The sequence below is a fragment of the Echinops telfairi genome, unplaced genomic scaffold, assembly GCF_000313985.2.
Source record: "Echinops telfairi isolate 266 unplaced genomic scaffold, ASM31398v2 ScPeMD7_7417;HRSCAF=8455, whole genome shotgun sequence".
In the NCBI taxonomy this organism is placed as follows: domain Eukaryota; kingdom Metazoa; phylum Chordata; class Mammalia; order Afrosoricida; family Tenrecidae; genus Echinops; species Echinops telfairi.
In genome coordinates, this window is record NW_022111317.1 from 4,549,136 (window position 1) to 4,556,720 (window position 7,585).

A 7,585-nucleotide genomic window follows, 5' to 3' on the forward strand; every position below is an offset into this window, starting at 1 on the left:
CGGGGCCGCCTCAGGGAGCAGGTTCCCGGCGGCTACTGCCCGCGCTTGGGCCGCTTGGACTTCTTGCCTTCCCAGCTTCAGGCCGGGACATCGGGACACCGTCGCAAGCAGGCGTGCAGCAGGAGAAACGGAGGCCCTGGGAGAGGGAGTGGCCGGGCCATTGCGTCCGGAGTGAAGCTGGGACGCGAACGATGTTGTCAGGCTCCAACTCCCTGCACCGCTGTGCACTGCAGAGCGAAGGACGCGCTGCCCAGCTCTGGGCCATCTCCCCAGTCCAGTTCCGCTGGACCGCCGTGACAGCCCCTGTGTAATCCACCTCGGGCGGGGCGCCCTCTTCTCCGCTTTGCCAGGCAGGCTGCCCGGTCGTGCAGTGGTCACACGCTGGACTGCTACCTGCGGAGATGGAGTTTCTACTCCGTCGCAGAGTTTCAGTCTTGGGAACCCACAGGGGCAGTTCTACCCTGTCCTGTAGGGTCGGGAGGACTCGTGGGCAGTGAGTCTCCAAGACACGAGACGTCTCAGCATTCCGGCTGTGCTTCTCCCAAGACAGGTCGCTCTTCCTCCGGCAGTCTATGGCACTTTTAAACTGCCTTCACCAGCACCAGCGTTCAAACCTATTTAGGGGACCCATACTGTGTGTCAGGCACGCACTAGTCACAAGAGGCCTGGGACTGTAAATAAGGAGGGCGATTCAAACCCACCAGCCGCCCCTGGGGAGAAAGCCAGGCTGTCTGCCTCTGCAAATGGGGTTCCCCTCTGTCCTTCAAGGGTCCCTTGAGGGCCAGGGGGTGAGGGCTCGCACCGCCTCTCCCAGAGCTCTTGTCCGTGCCGAGGAGAGCCCGGTGAGGGAGAGCTGCCCCATCTTCCTTTCAAGGGTACAAATGGCAGCAGGGGGCCAGGGCTTTTCCCCCAGGAGTGAGTTCAGGACTGCCCATCTTCCCGCTTATAGCTTCCCTGCTCCTTTCACAGGAGACAAGCCCCAGCCCTGCTTCACCCCGGCTCTGAGAGGGTGGCTGCGCCCCAGGCCCTTCACAGCCCTTCATTGACCCTGTAGAACAGTCAGCCTTTTAGGGCTGCTTGTTAGTCGAGGGGACGGCTCAGACCCTAAGCAAGGAAGAGTGGCAAGGCACAGCCCAGCATCCCTCAGGACAAGGTGGAACACCTTCAGTGGGTGACCATGTCCTTACAGGCTGTAAGATTTAATGCCACCTCCTCTGAGAGGCCCTCCTGGATTCCGCCTCCTCTCCAGCCCTTCTCCAGCACCCGCTGGACTCTCAAAAGAGCACCCACTGCTCCATCCGTTTTCCTGGATCATCAGCTGCCCCGCCCATGCGAGGCAGGCTGGGACCTGCCTGGCTGTGTCTCCCTTAGGTGTGGGCCCTGAGGGCACATTGCTCAGTAGCCGTTGGCGCAACAGGGACAGAGATGAGGACAGGACTCGGAGTGCAGGAAACCAGCCACCTTCACGTCAGCTCTGACACACAGACGCTCTGGGATAGGTCGACCTTCACAGGGCAGACCGAGTGTCCCTGGTGCCGTCCGTCTTTATGGGAGCCGAGAGCCTGATCTCCTTCCGAGCGGTTGACTTGTCTTTCTACCCACTGCGCCTCCAGGCGGCATCATCACTGGGTCCAGATAACCAGCCATGAACCATGTTCTCTATGTACTTGCCTCGCCTAGATATTTCATTACAAAAACAAACAAGCAGCGACTGCCATCGAGTGGAAGCTGTCATAGCAACCCCGGAGGACAGGGCAGAACTGCCCCGGCGTGTGTCTGAGGCTGTCCCCCTTCGGCCCCATCGTTCTCCTGTGGAGTGGCCGGTGGGTTTGAATCGTTGGCCAGGCTGTGAGCAGCCTGATGCATAAGCACTACTCCACCAGGTATTTCATACAGGTGGACCTCAAACAGAGCGAAGGAAGGGAAAAGGTGGGCTCGCTGCTTAGGGGGCCCCCCCCAGCCTCTGTGAAAAGTGAGGGGGAAATCTAGCAGGGGAGCTGAGAAACGGTGGAGCCACGTGATCCCCAGATGGACATCTTGGGGTGGTGCCGCCGGCAAAGACGGTCGGAATGGGAGCTGATTGGTGGCCTGCATCTTTCTCACAACAGAAAGGACAGCTCAGACTGGCACAGAGCAAACAGTGACTACCTGGCGACTGAATGATTTTTTTTTTTCAAAAAGAGGATACCTTTGACGGCCTGGCCAGGTCCCTATATGGCCCTGGGTTGGAGGCCACCTTGGCATGGCCCTCACTGATCCTAGGCTGCTGGCACTCAGGACTGACCCAGGGCTGACCACCCAAGGACAAAGCCCTTCTGGAATGTACCACCTGGGGCAGGGGGTGCTCACCAGGCTTGGGATCCTGGGGGCAGACACCCCCTTGGCGTCAACTCTGACTGTCAGGTGGTCTGGCACCCTTAACTTGAGTACACCTTGTGGTGGGAGGCTCACTCACTCCATTCTGCTGTGAGACAGCTCTTTGGGTTAGGAAGTTCTTCCTGAGCGAGACCCAGAAACACCTACCTCCACAGTTCACCTAGCACCTAGCTGCTGCTCTGTTTTCAGGAAAAACAGTCTGTCTCACCCCCGCCCCCACCCCGCCGCCCCATCAGCCAGTGAAGGTGTTTGGGGACAACCCCAGTCTCCCCTTGATCTGGGGCGACAACCCTGTGCCCTCACCCACTCCTATGGAGTTGCCTTCCCTGTACGCCGAGGGAGGGGAGTGGTTTCTCCTGTCTGTGCAGAGTACAGGGTGCAGCCCAGGCCTAGGGACCTAGAGCAGGCATCCACTGCACAGATCAAGGTGGGACTGAAGGCGCATGCCTTGTCCTCCAGTAAAGGTGTGTCCGCTCAGGTAAGTGTATGTCCCTGAAACCATAGATGCCGAAAGCCCTGCTACAGTGTCTTCTTCCCTCCCCGGGGCTTCTGTTGATGATGGTTTTTACCCTCTGTGGTTTTTAAAGATCAGTACTCCATTCTTCCAGAGCCCAGCTGCCACTTTGTCCAATTGCAATGGTTCACGTGCCACCGTGCTTCCGGAAGCTCTGCTGCCAGTATTTCAAATGCCACTGTGGGGGACCCTGGTTTCAGAAGTTTTCGACCTGTCATTCCAATCACAACCTACCTGATGGTGCCGCCTTCTCAAAAGAAGGGCCCTGGAACCTCCCCCCTCTCTGCCTTCACCTTCCTGTTGGCTGACTGACCCTGGGTGCTGCCAGAGCCCTGTGATGCTTCTACCCCCATTGGATCCACAAGACTTTGCACCCGCCAGCCTGTGGCCTTCCTGCATTCTGCATCATTGCATGTGGCTGCATGAGTCTGAAGAAGGACTTACAAACTAGTATCAGATTTGAATTGGACTTGAGTTGGACTGGGCTGGCATGTTTTCTAGATAAATAATTACTACTTGATATAGATCTCTTTCTTGCACATATATGAGTATTTCTCGATTTGTTTCTCTAGTCAGTCTGGCCTAACACAGCATGCACATTAAATTAGCATGGTGAAAGAGCACACACCCGACTCACACCTTTCCTGGTGTTAAACCATGCGGTATTCCCTTGTTCAGTTGGGACAGCTTTCTTTCTTGACCCATGTACAGGTCCCGCATGAACACAGTGGGATATTTTGGAATTCCAAGTCTTCTCAAGGCTGTCCATCGTTTGTTATGATCCGCACAGTGGAATGTCTTTGCATAGTGAATAGAGCACAGGTAAACCTCTTTCTCATTCTCGGCTTACAGCTGAGAATGTCAGCAGTGACATTCCTGGTTTCCCATCCGCTTCTGAATCTGGCTCGAATTCCTGGCAGCACCCTGTTGGTGGACTGCTGCAACCATTTTCAATGATCTTCCGCAAATTTTTACTTGCATGTGACATTAATGATACTGTTGGGACAACTTTCTTTGGAACAGGGAAACATATGGATCTCTTCCAGCTGGACGGCCAGATAGCTGTCTTCCAAACTTCTGGACAGAGACAAGGGTGTACTTGCTCAGGTTATGGAAACACTTCAATTGGTTTTCTTTCAATTCCTGGAGCCTTGTTTTGGCTAATGCCTTCAATATCCTTGGTTCTTAACCATATGCTACTTATGGGAATTAACAAGTTCTCAGATGCCTTAGTAGGAGGAGGCTGTGCCAGAAGCTGACTGCAGGGTGCTGGAACTGCACGCTGCTCAAGTACCTGAGAACTCGCTCGTGCCCACGCTGCTTCATGGATCGACTCCTGTCTATTGGTCCCCTCTTCTTCCTGATACTTCCTGCATGGTTCCGTAGTTTGCCCATAGAATCCTTCAGTAGTGCAACTCGAGGCCTGGCTTTTTGCTTGCACTCTCTCAACTTGAAACACACGGAGCATCTCTTCCTTTTTGGCTTCATTTCATACTTTGCTTTGTCTTTTCCAGGTGCCCTCCAGGATTTTCTGCTTAGTTCTTTCTTCATTATCTCCTCCACGGGCTCCCGTTCCTTTACGTGTAAGAACAGTTTCAGAGTCTCATCCGATCACCACTTGGGTCTTCTCAGGGACCTTTTGCATTGGGGTGTTCTTGCTCTGACGTTCTTACTGTCCCCCCACAGTTCGTCATTAGGGTTTAGTGTGTCAAATCTGGTCCCGAGACCTTCTCTGGATCCACGTGGCATAACTCACGGCTGTGCTTCCTGAGTCCCCTTCAGCTTCGCTCTGAACTTGCAAATGAGCAGTTGACGGTCTGTCCCACCGGCAGCCCCTGGCTTTGTCCTGTCTGTTGACATCAAGCTCCCCCACTGCCTCTTCCCACAGAGGGAGTCAATCTGATTCCATCTGGGGGAGTCTGAAGGCATAGCTGCTATTTCGGTGTTGAAAAAGGTATTTCTAATGAAGAAGTCACTGGTCTTGTAAAATTCTGTCATGTGATCTCCAGCTTCAGACGCCAAAGCCATGCTTTCCAACTACTGTTCCTTCTTTGTGGGGGACCAGCCTCCAGGACAGAATGGGTCCCAGGGGCGGTTGTGTAATGGAGGGGTAAATTAAAGAGACATCAGACAAGATAAAGCATGCAGGGCTCACCTCCGCCACGACTTCGGGAGGCAGGTCTGCGCAGAGAGCGTGTAATGTCTTCTCACAATCTTATATAATCTCAGGCATGCAAGCCAGGGTAAGCGCATATGTAACAGCAAGGGGTTGTACGAGAGGGGGATGGCCTAGGGTGTCCACGCAGCAGGAAGGGGAGGCACCAGAGGCATGTATGTGACAGGAAGGCACCTGCGTAACAAGATGGGCGGCTCTGGAGTCCTGGAGAAGGCAGGCCTTACCTTGGTCGTCCTTGAGCTCTTCTCCAAAGGAATCATCCGTGATCCTTATCAGAGGGAATAGGTCCTACTTCGGGTGGGACTGAGAATGGGGTCCGATTGCTTCTGATGGCAGAGAATGTTCAGGCAGATAGATAGCCTTCAAGCAGTGGCCCTTCAAGAGTTTAGTAAGCGACCGTGTGTTTGCAAGCAGCACCTTAACTTTGGCATGATGATGAGGGGACAGTGAGGGAATGACTTTTACTTCGGCGAATGTGGCTGGAACCATCTCCAGCTTACGGACCGTGAAGGTGCCCCCCACAGGCAGGAGCCCCAGCCTCCCAGCCTCCTTAACCCATCAACGCTGAGAGTTTGTCTGCAGACACTCTCTTCCCGGTTCTATTTCCCACACTTCTTGTTTCCAACTTTTGTATTCCAATCACCAATAATTATCAATACATCTTGAGACCATATTTGGTAAATTTCAGGTAGAAGAATTTGGTAGAACTCATTTTCTTTATGATTATCTTTTGCGATTGATGTATACATTTGAATAATCATTACCTTAAGTGGGCTTCCTTATAGGTATATAGATATCGTCCTATCACAGACAATCTTGTACTGCAAGCCAGGTCTCTAAATGTTATTTTTGACGGCGAATGTGACCCCCTGCCTCTTGAATTTGTCATTGCAGGCATAGAAAACCACATGACTGTCTGGTTCCACATGGGCAATACCACTCCATTTCACATCCTTCATGCTTATATTGACTCTTATGGTGGATACCATTTCATTTTTGATGAATTCTAGTTTTTCTAGATTCACACTTAATACATTCCACATCTTGATTATTAATGGATGTTTACAGCTGTTTCTTCTCATTTTGAGTTGTGCCTTATCAGAAAATGAAGATCCGAAATGCTTTACTCCTGTTAGTCCAGGTAGACTAGAGAAACAAATTCATAGACACTCATGTGTGTATAAGAAAGAACTTTATAAACAAGAGCGATTGAATATTGAGAAAACATCCCAGCCTAGTCCAGATCAAGTCCATAAACCCAATATTAACCCATATGCCCAATAACAGTCTATAAGGTCCTCTTCAGACTCACAAAACACAAGCAATGACGCCAAATGCTGAAGGTAACAGGCCAGTGAGTGGAAAGTTTTGTGGATCCAGTGGCGGTGGAACCGTCTCAGCGCTGGTAGGAGTCTCCACTTGGCTCCTGCAGCTCCAGGGCTCTAGTGTAGCTCCCTGTGTCTTCTCAACAGGAATGTCTCACAGGGAGTGTATGTGTGCCCCGACTCCAGTGAGCTATTTATCTCCTTAGCACCTCCAAAGAGGTCATCAAGCTGCAACCTGATTGACAGGCTAAACTTCACCCCTTCAATCTTTTGTGTGTGTGTGTGTGTGTGTGTGTGTGTGTGTGACTCGTACGGGGACACCCCTTCAATCTAAGTCTCAAATTGACGATAGATGATGTGCCTACCACACCATCCAAGTCATCACAGTCAACTGGTGACACTGTGGGTTACACACTGGGCTGCTAAACCCAAGGGCTGGGGTTCAAACCCCCCAGCCCCTCCTCGAGAGAAAGATGAGGCTCCTGTGTAAATTTACAGGGGCACGTCCATCCACTCCACCCTCCAGGGTCACTGTGAGCCAGGTGGACCCCATGCAGGGAGTGTTGCAGCGCCTCCCAGTGGTACTTTCAGGGCCTCTTAACCTGAGGGGCTCACCTCCCGCGTGGGGTCTGACAGTGTTCTGCTGCTCAGAGGTTTTTGGTAGCTAATCCTTTCCTGCTTCGTAGGGTGCCTTTAGTCTGGAAGCTTCTCAAAGATTCACTTTGGATGATCCTGCTGGCATTTGAAACGCCTGTGACCTACCTTTCGGTGTCAGAGCAACACACAGGCTACCACAGAGGGCAGTGGCAGGTGAGGGGTGGGAAGGACCCTGCAGGACAGAGTAAAGGAGCCCTGGTGGAGCTGTGAGTTACACTAACTGCAAGGTTGATGGTTCAGACCCACAAGCCGCTCCACGGGAGAAAGATGGGGCAGCGTGCTTCCGTAAAGACTTACAGTCTTAGAAACTATCCCAGTAGGAACCAACTTGATGGCTAGGGTGTGGAGGGGCGGGGAGGGAGTTTGGGGATTTTAAAACAGAGTAGAATTGTCCCATAAGATTCCAAGGCTGCCCAGCTTGATGGAGAGCAGATGGCCACGTCTCTCTGCCGGGGTTCAAACCACTGTCGGGAGTAGCCAAGCCTTCACCACTGTGCCGTCAGGTGACCTCAGCACCGAGAAGATGCTGTGCTGACC